We start from the raw sequence: 21,684 nt of genomic DNA, 5'->3' as shown, positions 1-21,684 counted from the left end.
CCTATAATCCCAGTTGATTCAGGATTCCTCAGAGTTCAGCTTTCTCTGTGACTCTTTGATTGTGGGCTCCTGTGAACCTGAGATTCTGGGTGTGTCAGAGTTCTTGGCAGTCAAGCTCCTCTGAGACCCTGAAATACTGGTGTGAGCCAGCTCCTTTTATCCTGGAATCCTGTTGTCCTAAGATCCTGGGCATGTTACAGTGCCTGAAAATTGTGTCTCTTTTGAGGAACGTGGAGCTGTCTGGTCTGTTCAAAACAAAGGTAAACCAGAACTGATCAAAAGAAACGTGAGCCTCTGGTCAGGAAGGGCTATGGTGTCCTTTTTCCTGCTGTCACATTCCATCACAATTGGATTGGAACTGATGTTGGGTTCTGCTCACCAGTGATCCTAAGATGGTGTGGAGAGTCCTCTAGGGACCATGGGGGTGTCCACCAACTAAGCGCCTAAGGTGCTGGTGCTTACTGGATGGAACTTGTGACCTTGGTCAGGCTGGTTTTCTGCTTTCTTAATGTTATCTCAGGTCCCGCGCGATGGGATTGGAACAGTTGTGCTCCACTCACCAGTGATCCTAAGATCGCATGGAAAGTCCTCTAGGGACCATGGGGTGTCTGCTGATTCCGTGCCTAAGGTAACCTGGTCCAGAAAACATTTTTAAAACTAATTTTACATAATTATTTTGGTTGATATTTTCTCCTTTTATTATTGAGACTACAACTAGATCATTTCTTACTTCCCTTTTTTTCTCAATTTAAAATGCCATATATAAACTTGGTGCTCTTTATAATTTGTGACTTCCATTTTATTAAATTTAGATATGCACATACATGTATATTATTAAATTAATCTCCTTAGTCTGTATAATGTTACTTGCATTATGCTTTCAGTACTTACCATTTTGTGCTGGATATTTAACTAGTGTGATCTTATCTGGAGAAGTCTCTCTCTCTCTCTCTCTCTCTCTCTCTCTCTCTCTCTCTCTCTCTCTCTCTCTCTCTCCCGCTCACAGCATTCCTTAGTTGCCTGTACTTTCTTGAGGGTTGGGGTCTTTTATGTTTCTACTTCTCCATAAGCAAGTGTCTTGAGGTTGTCATGCTTAGCTCACATTTGGGCTGTCATGGTGGTGAGAGTTTAGGGATTTCCGTTCTGCATCACTAGAAGACGCTATCTCACACAAACTCCACATTCCTTTTCCTCTTACAATCTTACCTCTTCTACCATGTTGTCGAGACTTAGTTGTGGGATTAATGTTGTTCATAATAGTCTGTGTAGGAAACTAGAAATCCCAAGTTCAAATCTATATGCATAGATTTTACTGTTTTAGAACTCCCAGGTTTTGATTGGTGCCCACTTTATTATCAATTTGTACAATGAATCTGAGATTGATATTTTTCAATTACATAGACACAAAAACCTGGTATTATAATATACTTTTTGAGAACACGAAAATGATAATTTTTTTAAAAATGTAATCTCAGGACTGGGCATGTTTCCATGATCCATATATAAGCCATTATGCCATTCATATAGGATGGTCTATAGAAACACCACATTAACAAATTCTCAGTTCCTAAACAACTTCAAGCAAATATTTCTTAAATAGACACTGCTAATGTTGCTGACTATACGATTTGTGTGCATTACTTAAACTGTATGGGAATCAGCTTTTGGCATAGCCTAAGAACTTGCTTACATTGTCCCAAATGCAGTACACTAATTCTGTGACTAGGAAAATACTCATTGAAGACAGAATTAGATATGTATATACTGTATCAGATTCTGACAAAATCCTGCTTCTCTCTTTGATAGAACATAAATTAAGTTATACTTTTAGTCTAAAGTTCGAGATTTTTAAAGAAGTAAAACCAACTCTCTGTGTTGTCTAGAAGCACAGCAGTCTAATACAGAATAGAAAACAGAGTGACTCATCAAAGGACCTCAGCATTCATGCAACTCATTGGATTACCCATTCATTAGGAACTCCCCTCTTTTTGTCACAGTGCTGAAATTTATCTTATTAAAATATCATCAAACAAAGGCTTCCACAACTACAATATGAAAATGATTCCTAGTCTACCTTTCAACCTTTTGAGAGGCTTAATTGATGTAAGTGAAAATGGAGAAAAAAAATCTATAGATTATAAAACACCATTCTAAGCTCACTTTACATGAGTTTAACGTATGCTATGTTCTTTATTAATAGCTTTATAAGCATTTCTTCTTAAATCACATTAGATCACAAAATACTATTCTTTCTAGTATTTGGAATAGACAATTGAATAGCACTTGTTGAAAATGTTAAAGACAACATTCTAAAGAAGGCATGGCCTGCACTCTTAACCTGACACTACACAGGCAGCAGCTACTGCAAGTAATACCCTACGTGAAGGGGATCTAGGACAGGAGTAGCTGAATTTGCTGCTATGTATTTTTAAATATTCTCCAGTGACAATGGCTCAGGTGACTTCAACCCATGCTCCAACTTCCTTTCGAACCCCTGCCCCCTCTCTGCAGACAAGGTCTTGACTTCCTCATCCATCATTTCCCTTCTAATAACACCCTCCTATTCATCTACTCTTTCGTCTTCACACCCCCTGGCATGTTGACAGTGGCTGGAATTTCCCATTAAAGCAGTCATTCTTGTAGAAAAGGGAGCTGACATGATTAATGTCAGTCAGTGACTATAGGCAGCACCACGCATCTCTGCACTCAGGTAATTGGAAGCATGGCTTGTCCCAAATACATCTGGAATTCTTTCCAGAAGTTTGCTGTGAAACATCATGCTCCAATTCTACCACTGCTGAGTTCCCTTCCCAGGTACTGCTGTTGATGGAATCTAGAGTCAGGAAATGTTAAAAGTGACAGTTGGCATTTGAAATGGTCTGATCATTTAATGTGCAAGAGGGAAAATGAGATTGAGGACAGACTAACTTGTCCAAGGTCGTTCTGATATTTCAGTACAAAAGGCAATATGAGAGCCGGTTCTTCATGATTTCAGCCATTGCCCACCTGATTTTTCATTATAAATCTTAGCCAGCTCTCCTTCCATCTGCTTCCACTGGGATCAGAAATGAAGTTGAATTGACTTCCATAAGTGAGTTCTCCATTTTCCCCCAGAGGGAAGCTCCTTGGGTATCTCCCTGATAGAATTTTTAATAAGTATCTCCTTTTAAAAAGACTCACTTCTTCCCTTACCCAACATCTTCCTGTGGGTCCCCTGTGATCAGAAGATTCCGACTGGCTCCAGAGTCTCGCTCTGCCTCACTGCTCCGCTGAATTCTTTAACATTCTCCTTGCAAAGGTGCACGGCAGCCTCATGCTCTGAATTTAGAGTGGAAATGGGAACTATTTGTGCAGTTCAGGGAAAAAATGACAAGGAGGCAAAAAAAATTAATTAATTTAAAAGGCCCTGGTACCATGGATACCTTTGTAAAAAACAAAATGAAAAAAAAATCATCCTTATGCTGCCCTGAGAATAAGCTCAAAAAATAGTTCTTTTGCATCCCTTCTATTTAATCATTCTAAATGGAGATCTTGTACCTGGACTATTAGCCATATTTTAAAATTGATGAAGTGAACTATCCAACAATAATATGTAAACAGTTTCCCAAACACTAAACTGATCCGTTCGGTATGCTTGTTAAGCTGCCCGACTTTAGAGAAATCTATGACATTTAAAAGGAAAACATTATACTTTCCACACTTCTTATCATTCCAGTAACGTACTATCATGTACTAAATGGGAAAACACATTGTTGTTCATAGCACGTCAAGTTCTTAAAGAAGAAACAGGAAAAGAAGGAAAAGGCAGGGTGAAAGGCAATGGTAGCAACAGGTTCAACACCAACGTGCATACAGCAATGGGTTTCCTTGGTGCATGTTTTCATCAGTAAAAGAGGAAGAAATAAAGTGTGAAGTACAGTGTGGTAGATTAGTAACATTACACTTAAGTTAAAGACTTCAATATTACATTAAATTTAGAAAAAAAATGGGCCCTTTCAGTTAAAAATGGAGTATTCAAGGGGTATAGAGATGGCTCATAAGTGCTGGCCATCTTTCCACCTGCTTTGAATAGTATTTTATCTCAAAATTTAAGGCACTGAACAACTGAGAAAGCCATGGGCATTGACCTCCATCCTCTTTGCATCCCTGAATACATGTACATACAAACATTGAAGAATTAAACTGGCACACACAAAATTACACACACATGCATACAAAGATAATACTTTTAGTTTTTCCAATGTAATTCTTGTATTGAAATCTAGTCTAACGTAAATGTAATACATAGTATTATTGCTGTTTAATAAAAGGAATAGACCAAGCTGTCTGGGAAAATATTTGTGAATACTTTTACTTTTGTCAAAAAATAAATAATAATCCAATTCAAAACATTTTTAAGAGTTATGAGGAAAGAAGTTATGAGGATAACCTTCTTGAATAAGTTACTTATTAAATGGGTACAATAAAGTAGTATTTTAATTACAGGCATATCTTATATCCTCACTGCTCATCACCTCCTTTGCCTAAGTTAGATAATTTTTGTTTTATCTTTAGTTATAGATTTTTACCAATAATGTCCTTTTGTCATAGTTATTTTGCATCAAGATTGGTATCTGGTAGTTTCACATAATCAATAGCACACCTGATTCAGACAGATTACAATGGGCTTACTTGACCATGAAGGTGGATAAGATACTAAATGGGGTCACCTAGAGGTTAGGTTGTATGTGATCTCCATGTAGCCACCACATCAATTTAGTGGATATATTAGAATTCTTCTTTCTCACCTGCAGGTTCACTGTGATCTCACCCTTGTCACCCATGGGATGAATTATCCAGACTAACTAATTTCACAGCCAGTAAATTACAGATATAGTCATTGAATGTGCGCCTCATTAGAGGAAGTTAATTTAAGTAGACAATCAACAAAATATAGATGGGGTGTAAAAATCCAGTTTGAGTAGATTTCTCTCTATCTCGATCACACAATGAATTCACAACCGCAACATCTGCCGCTACCAAAGAAAACACTTTACACACAGAAAAGACATAAAGAAAAGAACTTGACTCACTGCAATTTTCTCTGATGAATGTTGAATTTCCAATTAGTATTTTAATTACTCCAGTCAGAACCTCAGCTGTCTTCAGGGAAAAAAAAAAAGAAAAAGAAAAATCTTCAACATTGTTTTTCATTTTAATTCTGAGGACTAACAACTTTCCTAGCTTTGAAGCATAGACAAACAAGTTTGCTCTTACTTAATGTAAACTTTCTGATCAAGTGTTCAATAAATGTTTTCACTATTACATAGGAATTACTTACAATGTTATTTTTAAAATCTATATTCCAGTGAACAGTTCCCCATTCTATACTATACCATATAAAATTGGCCAAGATAATAGAAGCACATAGGTCTATACCTAATAACATGACATCATTAAAATTTGGTGAGCATTAGTACTAAAGATCTTCTGGCCAATTTCCATCATATCTTTAAGTTTTCTCTTAGCATCTAAGTACCGACTATCAGTAAATATGTACAGTTATCTTTTGGTTCTTTTTCACTGCCTTGGTTTGTCTATAACTTAAGCAAAAGACACATTTCATCAAAGCTTTTGAAACAAGTATTGTCATAAAACTAATTGCTTCCTATATAATATCAAATTCTTTAGTTTTTATCTAAAAACTCTGTACTAGTTGATAAAAAGAAAGAACTTGCTGCTATCAATGGACTGGGGATAAGCATCACTGACTTCTATGCTGGTTTAATACAAATATGGATTGCATTCAGTTCATGTGTCTATTTCAGCATATCTGAGGAGAGAAATTAGGTAGGAATTTAGCTTTGGAAAAGCTTTATTTAGAAAAATCCCAAGATAATCGGTGGGTTTGATAATATAGCCATATATTTTAATAGGTGAAAGATGTAGAGCATGAAATATTAGACAAAATATTTCTCAATTATAACTATAATTGTGGCTAAACAATATTAAGACAAACCCGCCTAATGAAATGCCAATGTTGTTATCAATACTATTTCTACATTGGACTGGATATTGGAAAACACTGATTGCCTCTGTAAAATATTTTGCTTTTGAATTATGCTGCTGTTTAAAATGATGATGTAAGTATATATTTATTAACATATAAAGATACTCATACCATATTGCTGAGTAAAAAGCAAGTCACTTTTTAAAATAGTATGTTCACAATTATTCCATTTGCATAAAATCTTGTATGGCTTTCAGCATAGGCATCCATAGGGAAATGTTCAATTTCCTGATCGTCTCTGGATGGGAGATGCCAGATGATAACTATTTACTTATCTGGGTCCTGCAGTATTCTGAATATTCATAACAAACAAGCATTTATTGTTTCAAAGGAAAATATTTTAAAATAGAATATATTAAATGACTGTAACTGCTTAGTCATATTTCTGGCTTCAGGAAATTTGTGAATATATATAGTTCATGTGGAAATCAGATAACCTAATTGCCAAACCATTTACCCTTTACTGGACCCTGAGGAACAATTCTACAACTTAGACATCCATGTTTGTCCTGTCTAAAATGCTGCATAGCTGTAGCCTAACCATAATTGTAAACTAAGTGAAATATGAAATGACTCAATGGACCAAGCATATGAAAGCATTTAACACATATTAAGGATTTGACAATTTATAAATCACTTGTTGCTTAATAAATGTTTGCTGGTTTGTCATATGAATAATTGTGTTGTAGTAAACCATTCAAGAGTACTTCCTTGTTTTTAATTGTTGAAAAGTACTCCATTGTGTAAATGTACCACATTTTCTGTATCCATTCCTCTGTTGAGGGACATTTGGGTTCTTTCCAGATTCTGGCTATTATAAATAAGGCTGCTATGAGCATAGTGGAGCATGTGTCCTTATTATTGGAACATCTCCTGGGTATATGCCCAGTAGAGGAATTGCTGGAATGGTACCTCTAGTTGCATATGTATCAGAGGATGGCCTAGTCGGCCATCAATGGGAGGAGAGGTCCTTGGTCTTGTGAAGATCATATGCCCCAGTAGAGGGGAATGCCAGGGCTAGAAAGCAGGAGTGGGTAGGTTGAGGAGCAGGACAGGGGGAAGGTATAGGGGACTTCGTGGATAGCATTTAAAATTTAAACGAAGAAAATACCAAATAAAAAATTAAAAACAAAACAAAACAAGTACTTCCTGAGACCCTTGGCGAACTCAGTGCTTTCAAAAATGTTTCAATCCACTTCAGACTTCATAGAATATATTATCCCACAAAGCACTAGAAACCTTCCTTTTTATGTCCTTGCGAAGATGTTACTGGTTCATTAACTTACAGACAAATGCACTCAATATCAATTTTCTACCTTAAATATTCAAACTATGGATATTTGTTACTCAATTCCCCACGTGTAAAATTTTCCTAGGGAGAAGGAAACAAAGGACAGTATTATGCTCTTTTCATTTTCTTCAGTGCTTTAGCTAATATGTCTGTTATGTTTGTTGTGGCCACATGTTCTTGTGCATGCATTTGTGTGTTCATATGTTTGTGTGCATATATGCATGCATGTAAGAGAATGTATGTGTGTGTATGCTTGTATGCATGAATTTGTGTATGTGAATATATATGCACTTATTTGTATGCCCATAAATGTGTATGTGCATAGGGATATGTGTGTGCATGTGTGTGTGTGTGTGCATGTGGTGTGTGTGTGTGTCTGTGTGTGTGTGTGTGTGTGTGTGTGTGTGGTGTGTGTGTGTGTGTGTGTGTGTGTGTGTGTGTGTGTGTGTGTGTGTGTGTGTGTGAGTGTGTGTTTTAGCTGTGAGGACAAGAATCCCTAAAGGTAAAAGTGCAACTGGAGCTATAGGGCTTGTCAATTCTTTGCATCTCATCTCAGAGAACTCTCTTTGTTTCCTAATCTTTTTATTATTTTAAAATTTTTTATTAGAAGTTTTCTTCATTTACATTTCAAATGCTGTCCCGAAAGTCCCCTATACCCTCCCCCCTTCCCTGCACCCCTACCCACCCACTCCCACTTCTTGACCCTGGCATTTCCCTGTACTGGGGAATATAAAGTTTGCAAGACCAAGGGGCCTCTCTTCCCAGTGATGGCTGACTAAGCCATCTTCTGCTACAAACTTAGAATACCCAAGATACAATTTGCAAAACACAAGAAAATCAAGAAGAAGGAAGACCAACATGTTTCCTAATCTTATAAGGTAAACGTTTTAGACTCCATTCACTTATGCTCATGTATGAGATGCGTGTGACTTATTCATAATTTGAAAGAAGGCTTTGTTTGTGTCTTCTCATTACAAAGCTGGGACAAAGTAACTTTTTCTACACCATAAATTAGATTAGGAAAAGCTAATATATATTTCATGGTTCAGATATTCGTGACAGAAACACACATGCATTCACACATGTGCACACACACACACACACACACATACACACACACACACACACACACACACACACACACCAGCAGCAGCAGCTCTATGCATTATTTCTTCTCATAGCACTTTATCTTTTTTTGCAGGTCGTTTTAAAATACCAAGAATATTTGCTGTCAGATGAAACTCTGAAGAAAACAGCAAAATGCAGTACCCTCAGAGGATGGCCTTAGCACAGGCAGTGAGTTCTCAAAGGAGATAACACCAGGTCACTCATAATGCCACCCTATGGAACAAAATGGAAACCTCCAAATGGATGGAGTATAGACCAGGGTGACAGGATCAAAGTAATTTATCTTGATGTGTTCTGACATTTTCTAAACCTGAGTGAGAACACCCCTTTTAAGGAAGTTCTTTGGGTTTCAACTTCACACTTTCAAAGAAGCTTAGAAACAAAGACATAGGCAACATGAAGCTTTTAGTTGCTTTTCTTGCCTTTCTTCAAGTTAAAAAAGAATCAACCACTGCAATTCCATGTATATTTGTGCATATTGTGAATTACTCTATTTATATATGCATATATTATTTTTCTAGGTCTGTCTGTCTGGCAGTGAAACACATCTCAGAATACAGAAACAAGTAAGTGAACTTCCTGCCTTCAGGGAGTTTCTATCCATGTAAAACCTATAGTAATTCTCAGTGATGCCAATGATTCTGTAGCTGATAATGCAGATAATTGCCATGGACATCCATAACAAAATAATAAGCATAGAAGAAACACAGAAACATAGACCATTATAATGCTTAAGCTAAAGTTTGAAGAAGTAAAGAAATTTTCATAGTGAGTGATGAAGGAGCATTACGTACACAGAAAATTGGAAGTGTAAAAATAGCAGATAAAATAATTGGCTGTGATATAAAATTTGTCGAGAAATTACCTAGTAGAAAAATTAAAAGCATCCCCGTCTCTACCAGCAGAAGAAAGACACCCACGCATCAGCTGCAATTGGCACCATAATGGACAAATGTGTGATGAAGAGTTTGGAAAAATGGAATACACAGTGGAAAGATGGAAGAGAAAGCAAGGCCAAGGAGTTTGTACACTGTGGAGAAAGGTAGAACTGGAAACTTGATGGCAATGAGGAACAGGAAGATATGAGGAGGACATGGTGAGGTCTGTGCCTGACCTATCACCAAGGACAATCTCTGGATCCATGATCATGATGCACTGGGGATCTGGGTTGATGCCCATGGCCCAGGTTACCACCAAAGGCCAAGTAAATCACCATGCTCTAGGATGCCCCTGGAGACCATGTGGCTATCTGAGGGCTATGCTGCCATTTGTATAGTGCTCTGAGTGACCAGTTCTGACATATCAGGCCTTGGGGACATTTGGGACCATGCTGGTGCCATAGGCCATGTCTGGGTCAGTATTATTATGGCATTTGTGATCTGTGTTGATGTCCCAGGTTGGTCTTGCTAGCAAGGGCCATGCAGATGTCTTTTCTTCACTGATGCCCAAAGTACTGTGTCAAGCTGACCCTGTATAATTATGGTCACCGCACTTTAGCTATGCTTCCACCGCTCATGTGGACAGTGCAATAGAGCTGAGTTTGATGGTAGGGGTACTGGTTCCATCTCTAGTTTGTAGTGGGATAGATTGGGCAAGAGAAAGCTACCCTTTTCTTTCTTTGCTCTCAAACCCTGCAGCTGGCAGGAGAGCTGATATTGATGTGCTGAGCACAGAAGAGCTTCCCCTAACCATCACTGGCTACAGTACAGGTGGTACTGCACCTGGACTGGGTAGCATGGTAGAGCTGGCCAAGTGAGCAAAAGTAGATGAGCCAGCCAAAAGGACATGAAAGCAAGAAAGCTGAACCCAATCCTTGCCATTTGCAGCATTGGGTGAGCTAGCAAGGGCATACATATACATATAATGATATATTAATGATTAGTGGTTTGAAGATGTAGAACTGGATTAAATGCACATTTATAGGCAAATGGCAAAATACATTAACTTCTGATACAATGGGGACAACTGAACTGCAGTTTTGAGATTGTTTAATCTCAAGGGTGCATTTTAATCATTACCAGACACTATCAACACACTTAGGAATTCTGTTTTCTTGATTCCCCTCATTGAAGTCCAGGATATTAATTGGTCTGGAATGGTCTAGTTCCAGGACTAGATCAAGGCTAACTATCAATCTATTATTTTTTTCAATTGATCACTTTTTTAAAATAGGTATTTTCTTCATTTACATTTCCAGTGCTATCCCAAAAGTTCCCCAAACCCTCCCAACCCACTCCTCTACCCACCCACTCCCACTTCTTGGCTTTGGCATCACCTATACTGAGGCATATAAAGTTTGCACGACCAATGGGTCTCTCTTTCCACTAATGGCCGACTAGGCCATCTTCTGATACATATGCAGCTAGAGACACAAGCTCCGGGGGGAGGGGGGGAACTGGTTAGTTCATATTGTTCCATCTATAGGGTTGCAGATCCCTTTAGCTCCTTGGGTGCTTTCTCTAGCTCTTCCATTGGGGGCACTGTGATCCATCCAATAGCTAACTGTGAGTATCCACTTCTGTGTTTGCTAGGCCCTGGAATAGTTTCACATGAGACAGCTATATCAGGATCCTTTCAGAAATATCTTCCAAGTGTATGCAATGGTGTCAGCATTTGGAAGCTGATTATGAGATGGATCCCCGGATATGGTAGTCTCTACATGGTCCGTTCTTTCATTTCAGCTCCAAACTTTGTCTCTGTAACTCCTTCGATAGGTGTTTTGTTCCCAATTCTAAGAAGGGGCAAAGTGTCCAAACTTTGGTCTTCATTCTTCATGAGTTTCATGAGTTTCACAAATTGTATCTTATATCTTGGATATTCTAAGTATCTGGGCTAATATCCACCTATCAGTGAGTACATATCATGTGAGTTCTTTTGTGATTGAGTTACCTCACTCAGGATGATGCCCTCAAGGTCCATCCATTTGCCTAGGAATTTCATGAATTCATTCTTTTTAATAGCTGAGTAGTCGTCCATTGTGTAAATGTACCACATTTTCTGTATCCATTCCTCTCTTGAGGGACATTTGGGTTCTTTCCAGCTTTTGGCTATTATAAATAAGGCTGCTATGAACATAGTGGAGCATGTGTCCTACTTACCTGTTAGAACATCTTCTGGATATATGCCTAGGAGAGGTATTGCGGTATCCTCTGGTAGTACTATGTCCAATTTTCTGAAGAACCGACAGACTGATTTCTTGAGTGGTTGTACAAGCTTGCAATCCCACTAACAATGGAGAGTGCCAGCATCTGCTGTCACTTGAATATTTGATCTTAGCCATTCAGACTGGTGTGAGGTGGAATCTCATGGTTGTTTTGATTTGCACTTCCCTGATGATTAAGGATGCTGAACATTTTTTCAGGTGCTTCTCAGCCATTCGGTATTCCTCAGGTGAGAATTCATTGTTAAGCTCTGCATCCCAATTTTTAATGGGGTTATTTGATTTTTTGGAGACCACCTTCTTGAGTTCTTTATATATATATTGGATATTAGTCCCCTATATGATCTAGGATAGGTAAAGATCCTTTCCCAATCTGTTGGTGGCCTTTTTGTCTTATTGACTGTGTCTTTTGCCTTGCAGAAGCTTTGCAATTTTATGAGGTCCCGTTTGTTGATTATTGATCTTACAGCACAAGCCATTGCTGTTCTATTCAGGAATTTTTCCACTGTACCCATATCTTCGAGGCTTTTCCCTACTTTCTCCTCTATAAGTTTCAGTGTCTCTGGTTTTATGTGGAGTTCCTTAATCCACTTAGATTTGACCTTAGTACAAGGAGATAGAAATGGATCAATTCGCATTCTTCTACATGATAACCGCCAGTTGTGCCAGCACCATTTGTTGAAAATGCTGTCTTTTCTCCACTGGATTTTTTTTAGCTCCCTTGTCAATTATCAAGTGACCATAGGTGTGTGGGTTCATTTCTGGGTCTTCCATTCTATTCCATTGGTCTACTTGTCTTTTGCTATGCCAGTATGATACAGTTTTCATCACAATTGCTCTGTAGTACAGCTTTAGGTCAGGCACGGTGAATCCACCAGAGGTTCTTTTATCCTTGAGAAGAAGTTTTGCTATCCTAGATTTTTTGTTATTCCAGATGAATTTGCTGATTGCCCTTTCTAATTCTTTGAAGAATTGTGTTGGAATTTTGATGGAGATTGCATTGCATCTGTAGATTGCTTTTGGCAAGATAGCCATTTTTACTATATTTATCCTGCCAATCCATGAGCATGGGAGATCGTTCCATCTTCAGAGATCTTCTTTAATTTCTTTCTTCAGAGACTTGAAGTTCTTATCATACAGATTTTTCACTTCTTAAGTTAGAGTCATGCCATGGTATTTTATATTATTTGTGACTATTGAGAAGGGTGTTGTTTCCCTAATTTCTTTCCTAGCCTATTTATCCTTTGTGTAGGCCATTGACTTGTATGAGTTAATTTTATATCCAGCTACTTCACTGAAGCTGTTTATCAGGCTTAGGAGTTCTCTGGTGGATTTTTGGGTCACTTATATATACTATCATATCATCTGCAAAAAGTGATATTTTGACTTTATCATCTGCAAAAAGTGATATTTTGACTTCGTCCTTTCCAATTTGTATTCCCTTGATCTCCTTTTGTTGTTGAATTGCTCTGGCTAGGGCTTCAAGTACAGTGTTGAATAGGTAGGGAGAAAGTGGCATCCTTGTCTAGTCCCTGATTTTAGTGGGAATGCTTCCAGCTTCTTGCCATATACTTTGATGTTGGCTACTGGTTTGTTGTAGATTGCTTTTATCATGTTTAGTTACGGGCCTTGAATTCCTGATCTTTCCAAGACTTTTATCATGAATGGGTGTTGGATTTTGTCAAATGCTTTCTCAGCATCTAATGAGATGATCATGTGGTTTTTGTCTTTGAGTTTGTTTCTATAATGGATTACGTTGATGGATTTCCTTATATTAAACAATCCCTGCATCCCTGGAATGAAACCTACTTGGTCAGGATGGATGAATATTTGGATATATTCTTGAATTCAGTTAGTGAGAATTTTATTGAGGATTTTTGCATCGATATTCATCAAGGAAATTGGTCTGAAGTTCTTTATCTTTGCTGCATCTTTTGTGGTTTAGGTATCAGAGTAATTGTGGCTTCAAAGAATGAATTGGGTAGAGTACCTTCTGCTTTTATTTTGTGGAATAGTTTGTGAAGAACTGTAATTAGATCTTCTTTAAAGGTCTGATAGAACTCTGCACTAAACACATCTGGTCCTGGGCTTTTGTTTTGGTTGAGAGACTATTAATGGCTGCTTCTATTTCTTTAGGGTATATAGGACTGTTTAGATCATTAACCTGATCCTGAATTAACTTTTGTACCTGGTACCTGTCTAGAAATTTGTCCATTTCATCCAGGTTTTCCAGTTTTGTTGAGTATAGCCTTTTGTAGAAGGATCTGATGGTGTTTTGGATTTCTTCAGGATCTGTTGTTATGTCTCCCTTTTCATTTCTGATTTTGTTAATTAGAATGGTGTCCCTGTGCCCTCTAGTGAGTCTGGCTAAGGGTTTATCTATCTTGTTGATTTTCTCAAAGAACCAGCTCCTCATTTGGTTGATTCTTTGAAAAGTTCTTCTTGTTTCCACTTGGTTGATTTCCCCCATGAGTTTGATTATTTCCTGCCTTCTACTCCTCTTGGGTGAATTTGTTTCCTTTTGTTCTAGAGCTTTTAGGTGTGTTGTCAAGCTGCTTGTTTGTGCTCTCTCTAATTTCTTTTTGGAGGCACTCAGAGCTATGATTTTTCTTCTTAGACATATTTTCATTGTGTCCCATAAGTTTGGGTATGTTGTGGTTTCATTTTCATTAAACTCTAAAAAGTCTTTAATTTCTTTCTGTATTCCTTCCTTGACCAAGGTATCATTGAGAAGAGTGTTGTTCAGTTTCCACATGAATGCTGGCTTTCTATTATTTACGTTGTTATTGAAGATCAGCCTTACTCCATGGTCATCTGATACGATGCATGGGACAATTTCAATATTTTTGTATCTCTTGAATCCTGTTTTGTGACCAATTATATGGTCAATTTTGGGGAAGGTACCATGAGGTGCTGAGAAAAAGGTATATCCTTTTATTTTAGCATAAAATGTTCTGTAGATATTTGTTAAATCCATTTGTTTCATCACTTCTGTTAGTTTCACTGTGTCCCTGTTTAGTTTCTGTTTCCACAATCTGTCCATTGATGAGAGTGGTGTGTTGAAGTTTCCTAGTATTATTGTTTGAGTTGCAGTGTGTGCTTTGAGTTTTACTAAAATTTCTTTGGCTGCCTTTGCATTTGGAGCATAGATATTCAGAATTGGACTTCTGTAAGGAGCAAAATGTCAGGTCCAGTTTGTGTAGCCAGTCTGTTAGTCTATGTCTTTTTATTGTTGAATTGAGTCCATTGATATTAAGAGATATTAAGGAAAAGTAATTGTTTCTCCCTATTATTTTTGTTGTTAGAGTTGGCATTCTGTTCTTGTGGTTGTCTTCTTTTTGGTTTGTTGAAGGATTACTTTCTTGCTTTTTCTAATGCATGGTTTCCATCCTTTTATTGTTTTTTTTTTTTTTTCTGTTATTATCCTTTGAAGGGCTGGATTCATGGAAAGATAATGTGTGAATTTGGTTTTGTCCTGGAATACTTTGGTTTCTCCATCTATGGTAATTGAATGTTTGGCTGGGTATAGTAGCCAGTGCTGGCATTTGTCTTCTCTTAGTGTCTGTATAACATCTGTCTAGGCTCTTCTGGCTTTCATAGTCTCTGGTGAAAAGTCTGGTGTAATTCTGATAGGCCTGCCTTTATAGGTTACTTGAGCTTTTTCCCTTACTGCTTTTAATATTCTCTATTTATTTAGTGCATTTTCGGTTCCGATTATTATGTGTCCGGAGGAATTTCTTTTCTGGTCCAGGCTATTTGGAGTTCTGTAGGCTTCTTGTATGTTCATCGGCATCTCTTTCTTTAGGTATGTTCAATTTTCTTCTATAATATTGTTGTAAAAATTTACTTGCCCTTTAAATTGAAAATCTTCATTCTCATCTACTCCTATTATCCATAGGTTTGGTCTTCTCATTGTGTCCTGGATTTCTTGGATGTTTTGAGTTAGGATCTTTTTGTATTTTGTATTTTCTTTGATTGTTGTGCTGATGTTCTCTATAGAATCTTCTGCACCTGAGATTCTCTCTTCCATCTCTTGTATTCTGTTGCTGATGCTCGCATCTATGGTTCCAGATTTCTTTCCTAGGGTTTCTATCTCCATCGTTGCCTCACTTTGGGTTTTCTTTGTTGTGTCTACTTCCCTTTTTAGGTTTAGTTTTGTTTTGTTCATTTCCATCACCTATTTGGATGTGTTGTCCTGTTTTTCTATAAGGAGTTGTAACTCTTTAAAAGTGTTCTCCTGTATTTCTTTAAGTGAGTAATTTAAGTCCTTCTTGATGTCCTCTACCATCAACATGAGATATGCTTTTAAATCTGGGTCTAGCTTTTCAGGTGTGTTGGGGTGCCCAGGACTGGCCGAGGGGGGAGTCCTGCGTTCCGATGATTGTGAGTGGTCTTGGTTTCTGTTCGTAAGATTCTTACCTTTGCCTTTCACCATCTGGTAATCTCTGGAGTTAGTTGTTATAGTTGTCTCTAGTTAGAGAATGTTCCTCTCGTGATTCTGTTAGCCTTTATCAGCACACCTGGGAGACTATCTCTCTCCTCTGAGTTTCAGTGGTCAGAGCATTCTCTGCAGGCAAGCTCTCCTCTTACAGGGAAAGTGCACAGATACCTGGCGTTTGGACCTCCCTACTGGCAGAAGATGAAGGCCTGAAACAGGACCTGTCCCAGAAGCTTTCTTGCTTTGGCCTGTCACAGAAGCTGTTAGCTTCTGTAGTCCACACTCTCACCTGCACAGACTAGTCTCGGAAGGATCCAGGAACCAAGATGGTTCCCCCAGGTGCTCCTGCAAAGCCTTCCTGAGCAGAGTGGACACCTCTCCTCTGGCAGGGAATGTGCCCAGATGTCTGGAGCCTGAAATGGAGTCTGTCTCAGAAACTGTCCTCTAGGGACCTTGGGGGTGTCCGCTGACTCTGCGTCCAGGTGACCAAGTGCTGGCACCGAACAGAAGGGACTTGTGACCCTGGTCAGGCAGGGTTTCCTGCTTCTCTCATGCTGTCTCAGGTCCCGTGTGATTGTATTGGAACAGAAGTTGTGTTCCACTCACTGGTGGTCCTAAGATCATGTGGAGAGTCCTCTAGGGGACCTTGGGGGCTGTCTGCCGACTCTGTGCCCAAGGTGACCAGGTACTGGTGCAGACGGGAAGGGACTTGTCCTATCTATCATTTTTATTTATTCACTTTATATTGACCAAGACTATTTATTTATTTATCTATAAATATTCACATTACATGCAGATCATTTGTCCACCTCACAGTCACCTCTGCCAAAATACTTTCCCCAACTCCCTTCCCTTCCCCTAAGTTTGTGTGGGCTACCTCTGTACACCTGCACCCTGAACTATCAATTGTCTGCAAGGCTAGGCACATCCTTTTCTCCTGAGGACAGACATGGTAGCTCAGCTAGAAGAACATATCTCATGTCCAGGCAACAGCTTTTGGGACAGCCTACTGCTCCACTTTTTCAAAACCCACATAAAGACTAAGCTATACATGTGATACACATGTTTGGGGAGTCCTAGGTACAGCTAGTATATGTTCTATGGTTGGTGGTTAAGTCTCTGAGAGCTCCAAGGGTTCACATTAGTTGTTTTCCTGTGGAGTTTGTACCCCTGTGGGGTATGCGATCCTTTCTCCTATTCTTCCAGAAGAGTCCACTGTTTGGCTGTAGGTGCCACAGTTATCCCTAATTCAACTTGTTATAGCTATAGCTGCATTAAGTAGAAGAGTATGTGAAAAGCCGTAGTGCCTTATGTCTGTCCCTGGTGAAGGGAACAGGCATTCTCTTCCCTGGGGCATCAAGTTTCCACAAGATTAAGCACATTCTCTCCCACTGAGGCCATACAAGGCAGTGCACAGCTCAGCTACACATGTGCCCAGCGCCATGAATAAGCCCATGCATGCTCCTGGGCTTTGACTTAATCTCTGGGAGCTCTTAGGGGTCCATATTAGTTGACACTCTTGTTCTACCCATGGGGTTCATTTCTTTCAATCATTCCTCTAACTCTTAGATATTGGTCCCCAACCTCAAACCAATCATTGTGTGTAGGTATCTGCATTTGTCTCAGTCAGTTGCTGGTAGAGCCTCTCCAAGGACAGCTATGCTAGGCTTCTGTCTGCATACACAATATGGTCTCAGTAATAGTGTCAGTATTTAGTGTGTGTGTATTGGATAGATACCAAATTGGGCCTATGGGTGACTTTCTTTCTTTTTTCTTTTTTTTTTTTTTTTTTTTTTTTTTTTTTTTTTTTTTGTCTCTGCTCCATTTTTGTCCTTGAATTTCCTTTAGACAGGAACAATCCTGGGTTAAAATTTTTGAAGATGTATGTGTGGCACCTTGCCACACATATGTCAGTGAGGAATAAGAACTTGGTGTGGAACTGACCTGCAGACCATATTTTGTTACTAGGGCAATGTGTCTGTCTCCATGTTGCCTGTGTCATGAGAACCATATAATTCCTATGTAGTAGATGAAGTTGTTTAATGTGGCAAATTTCAAAGCAGAAAAGCATTCAGGATGTGACACGGCTACTGTTTATTACTTTGTTCTGTGTTTATAGGGAAGCAGAGAAAAGGATAAAGCCAGAAGATATTAAGTTTTGGTTTCTGACTATTATAAATAAGGCTGCCATGAACATAATGGAGGACGTATCCTTTTAACAAGTTGAAACATCTTCTAGGTATATGCCTAGGAGAGGAATTGCTAGATCTTCCAGTAGTACTTATCCAATTTTCTGAGGAACTACCGTTCTTTCTTTGAATGGGGAACAAAATACCCATGTTAGGAGTTACAGAGACAAAGTTTGGAGCTGAGATGGAAGGAAGAACCATCCAGAGACTGCCCCACCTGGGGATCCATCCCATATACAACCAACAAACCCAGACACTATTGCATATGCCAGAAAGATTTTGCTGACAGGACCCTGACATAGATTTCTCTTGTGAGGCTTTGCCAATGCCTGGCAAATACAGAAGTGGATGCTCACAGTCATCTATTGGATGGAACACAAGGCCCCTAATGCTATACGAGGAACAACAAAATGAACTAACCAGTACCCCCAGAGCTGTGTCTCTAGTTTCATATGTGGCAGATGATGCCATACTCGGCCATCAATGTGAGGAGAGGCCCTTTGTATTGCAATGATCATATACCCCAGTACAGGGAAATGCCAGGGCCAGAAAGTGGTAGTGGGTGGGTTGGGGAGCAGGGCAGGGGGAGTGTATATGGGGTAAATGAAGAAAATATCTAGTAAAAATATAGGGGAAAAAGTTTTGTTTTGTTTTTTTTTTGACAAGATCAAAGGTATGATTATAATTGTTAAGAAAAGTCACATTTGAAAGCACATGTAGCCTCTCCAAGCTGTGGTCCCTGCTATGATGGCTGCTGTCCAAGCTATTGGTTGTCTACAGTGGTAGTAAGATTTGCTTCATTTCCTAAAGATGGAGGACCCTTTGTCCCTGTTTGGGGATTGTAGCTCTGGGGAGGTGATCTGCTCCCATAACGTTATGGCTGCAGCTTCTATTGTCAACATTGGTAAAACTTCTCTTGGGTCAGTTGGCTTAGATAAAATATTGGTGGATGATATTGGTGATATAACCATTACTAATTATGGTGCCACCATCCTGAATTTACTGGCGGTAGAACTCCTGCAGCTAGAGTTCTATGTGAGCTGACTGACCTGCCAGACAAACTTTGGAGATGAAACTATCTTAATGTTAATTATTATAGCAGAACTTCTGAAAAATTCAGATGAGCTAGTCAAACAGAAAATAAATCCAACATCAGTTATTCGTGGTTATTGCCGTGCCTGCAAGGAAGCAGTGTGTTATATCGATGAGAACCTAATTATTAATACAGACAAACTTGGAAGAGACTGTCTGACAAATGCTGCTAAGACATCCATGTCTTCCAAAATTATTGGCATAAATGATGATTTCTTTGCTAATATGGTAGTAGACACTGTGCTTGTTGCTAAATACACAGATGTGAGAGGCCAGCCTCTCTATCCAGTCAATTCTGTTAATGTTCGCAAAGCATGTGGGAGAAGTCAGATAGAAAGCATGCTGATCAATGCCTATGCACTCAGTTGTGTGGTTGGATATCCAGGTATGCCCAAATTAATAGTTAATTCGAAAATTGCTTGTCTTGATTTCAGCTTGCAGAAAACAATAATGAAGCTTGGTGTACAGGTGGTTATTACAGACTCTGAGAAACTGGACCAAATTAGACAGAATAAGATATCACCAAGGAGAGAATTCAGAAGATCCTGAAACTGGTGTCCATGTTATTCTAACCACTAGTGGGATTGATGACATGTTTTTGAAGTATTTTGTTGAATCTGGTGCCATGTCTGTTAGGAGAGTTTTAAAAAGAGACCTCACACATATGGCAAAAGCTTCTAGAGCAAGTATCCTATCTCTGCTGGCCAATTTGGAAGATGAAGAAACTTTTGAAACAACAATGTTGGGACAAGTGAAAGAGGTTGTACAGGAGAGAATTTGTGATGATGAGCTGATCTTAATCAAAAATACTAAGGCTCATACATGTGCCTCAGTGATTTCATGTGTGTTGAAACAGAGCACTCTTTATATGGTGATCTTTGTGTGGTGAAGGGAGTTTTGGAGTCAAAGTCTGTGGTCCCAGGTTGAGGTTCTGTAGAAGCTGACCTGCCCATTTACCTTGAAAACTATGCAAGAGTATGGGATCTCAGGAACAGCTTGTTATTGCAGAGTTTGCAAAAGCTCTGACTGTGAGACTGAAGGCAGTCCAGAGACAGCTCCACTTGGGGATCCATAACATATACAACCACCAAACCCAGACACTATTGTGGTTATCAACAAGGGTTTGCTGACAAGAGCCTGATATAGCTGTCTCCTGATAGGCTTTGCCAGTGCCTGACAAATTGAGAAGTGGATGCTTACAGCCAGGGTCCCCAATGAAGGAGCTAGAGAAAGTACCCAAGGAGCTGAAGGGGACTGAAGCCCCATAGGAGGAGCAACAATATGAACTAATCAGTACCCCCAGAGCTCTCTGGGACTAAACCACCAACCAAAGAAAACACATGGTGGGACTCATGGCTCTAGCTGCATATGTAGCAGATGATGGCCCAGTTGGTCATCAATGGGAGGAGACGCCCTTGGTCCTGTGAAGGTTCTATGCCCCAGTATAGTGGAATGCCAGGGCCAGGAAGCAGGAGTGGGTAGATTGGTGAGCAGGGGGAGTGTGGAGGGGATAGGCGATTATCAGAGGGGAAACCAGGAAAGGGGATAACACTTGAGATGTAAATAAAGAAATATCTTATAATAATAATAATAAAAGATCTCTGCTTATAACTTCTAATACACTGGCAGTGAATGTTACCCAAGACTCCACCGATCTGGTTGCCAAGTTAAGAGCTTTTCACAGTGAGGCTCAAGTTAACCCAGAACATAGAAATCTAAAATGGATTGGTCTTGATTTGGTCCATGGGAAACCAGGAGACAGCACTATATATTGACCCTGATTACACTGTATGCAAACTATGTGGCAGATATTTATTATAAACACTTTCCTGACAACATTTCTTTTTTATTATTATTAGATATTTCTTTATTTCCATTTCAAGTGTTTTGTGCTATTGACAGTGTCTTTGCCTTTCTGTCGATGAGGATCTTATAGCCTTAGCCAGTGATGATCTGTTCAGGATATTTCCCCCTATTTAAGGCTTTTCCTACTTTCTCTTCTATTAGATTCATCATCATATATGGTTTTATGTGGAGGCCTTTGATACATTTGGACTTGAGCATTGTACAAGGAGATAAATAATAGATATATTTGCATTTATCTACATTCATACCACTTGTTAGACCAGCACCATTTGTTGAAAATGCTGTCTTTTTTCCACTGGATGGTTTTAGCTTCTTTGTCAAAGATCAAGTGACCATAAGTGTGTGGGTTCATTTCTAGGTCTTCAGTTCTACTCCCTTAATCTACCTGTATGTCTCTGTACCAATACCATTTGTTTTTCTAATCACAATTACTCTGTAGTCCAGCATGAAGTCAGAGATGGTGATTCTCCC

The 21,684-nt window shown here is 39.0% G+C and overlaps 1 long non-coding RNA gene and 1 pseudogene across 1 annotated transcript; both read left to right on the top strand.

The window, feature by feature from the left end:
• The first annotated feature begins 394 nt into the window (after positions 1 to 394).
• On the top strand, positions 395 to 9,699 carry Gm12911 (predicted gene 12911). Its single transcript, NR_151548.1, has 4 exons — positions 395 to 628; positions 8,542 to 8,636; positions 8,990 to 9,034; positions 9,371 to 9,699. It is a non-coding gene; the product is annotated as a predicted gene 12911 (long non-coding RNA).
• Positions 18,977 to 21,111, top strand: Tcp1-ps1 (t-complex protein 1, pseudogene 1; annotated as a pseudogene).

Source organism: Mus musculus, chromosome 4 (assembly GCF_000001635.26).
Source record: "Mus musculus strain C57BL/6J chromosome 4, GRCm38.p6 C57BL/6J".
Taxonomy (NCBI): domain Eukaryota; kingdom Metazoa; phylum Chordata; class Mammalia; order Rodentia; family Muridae; genus Mus; species Mus musculus.
The sequence above is the reverse complement of the archived record's forward strand: the minus strand, read 5'-3'. Positions and strand labels throughout refer to the sequence as shown.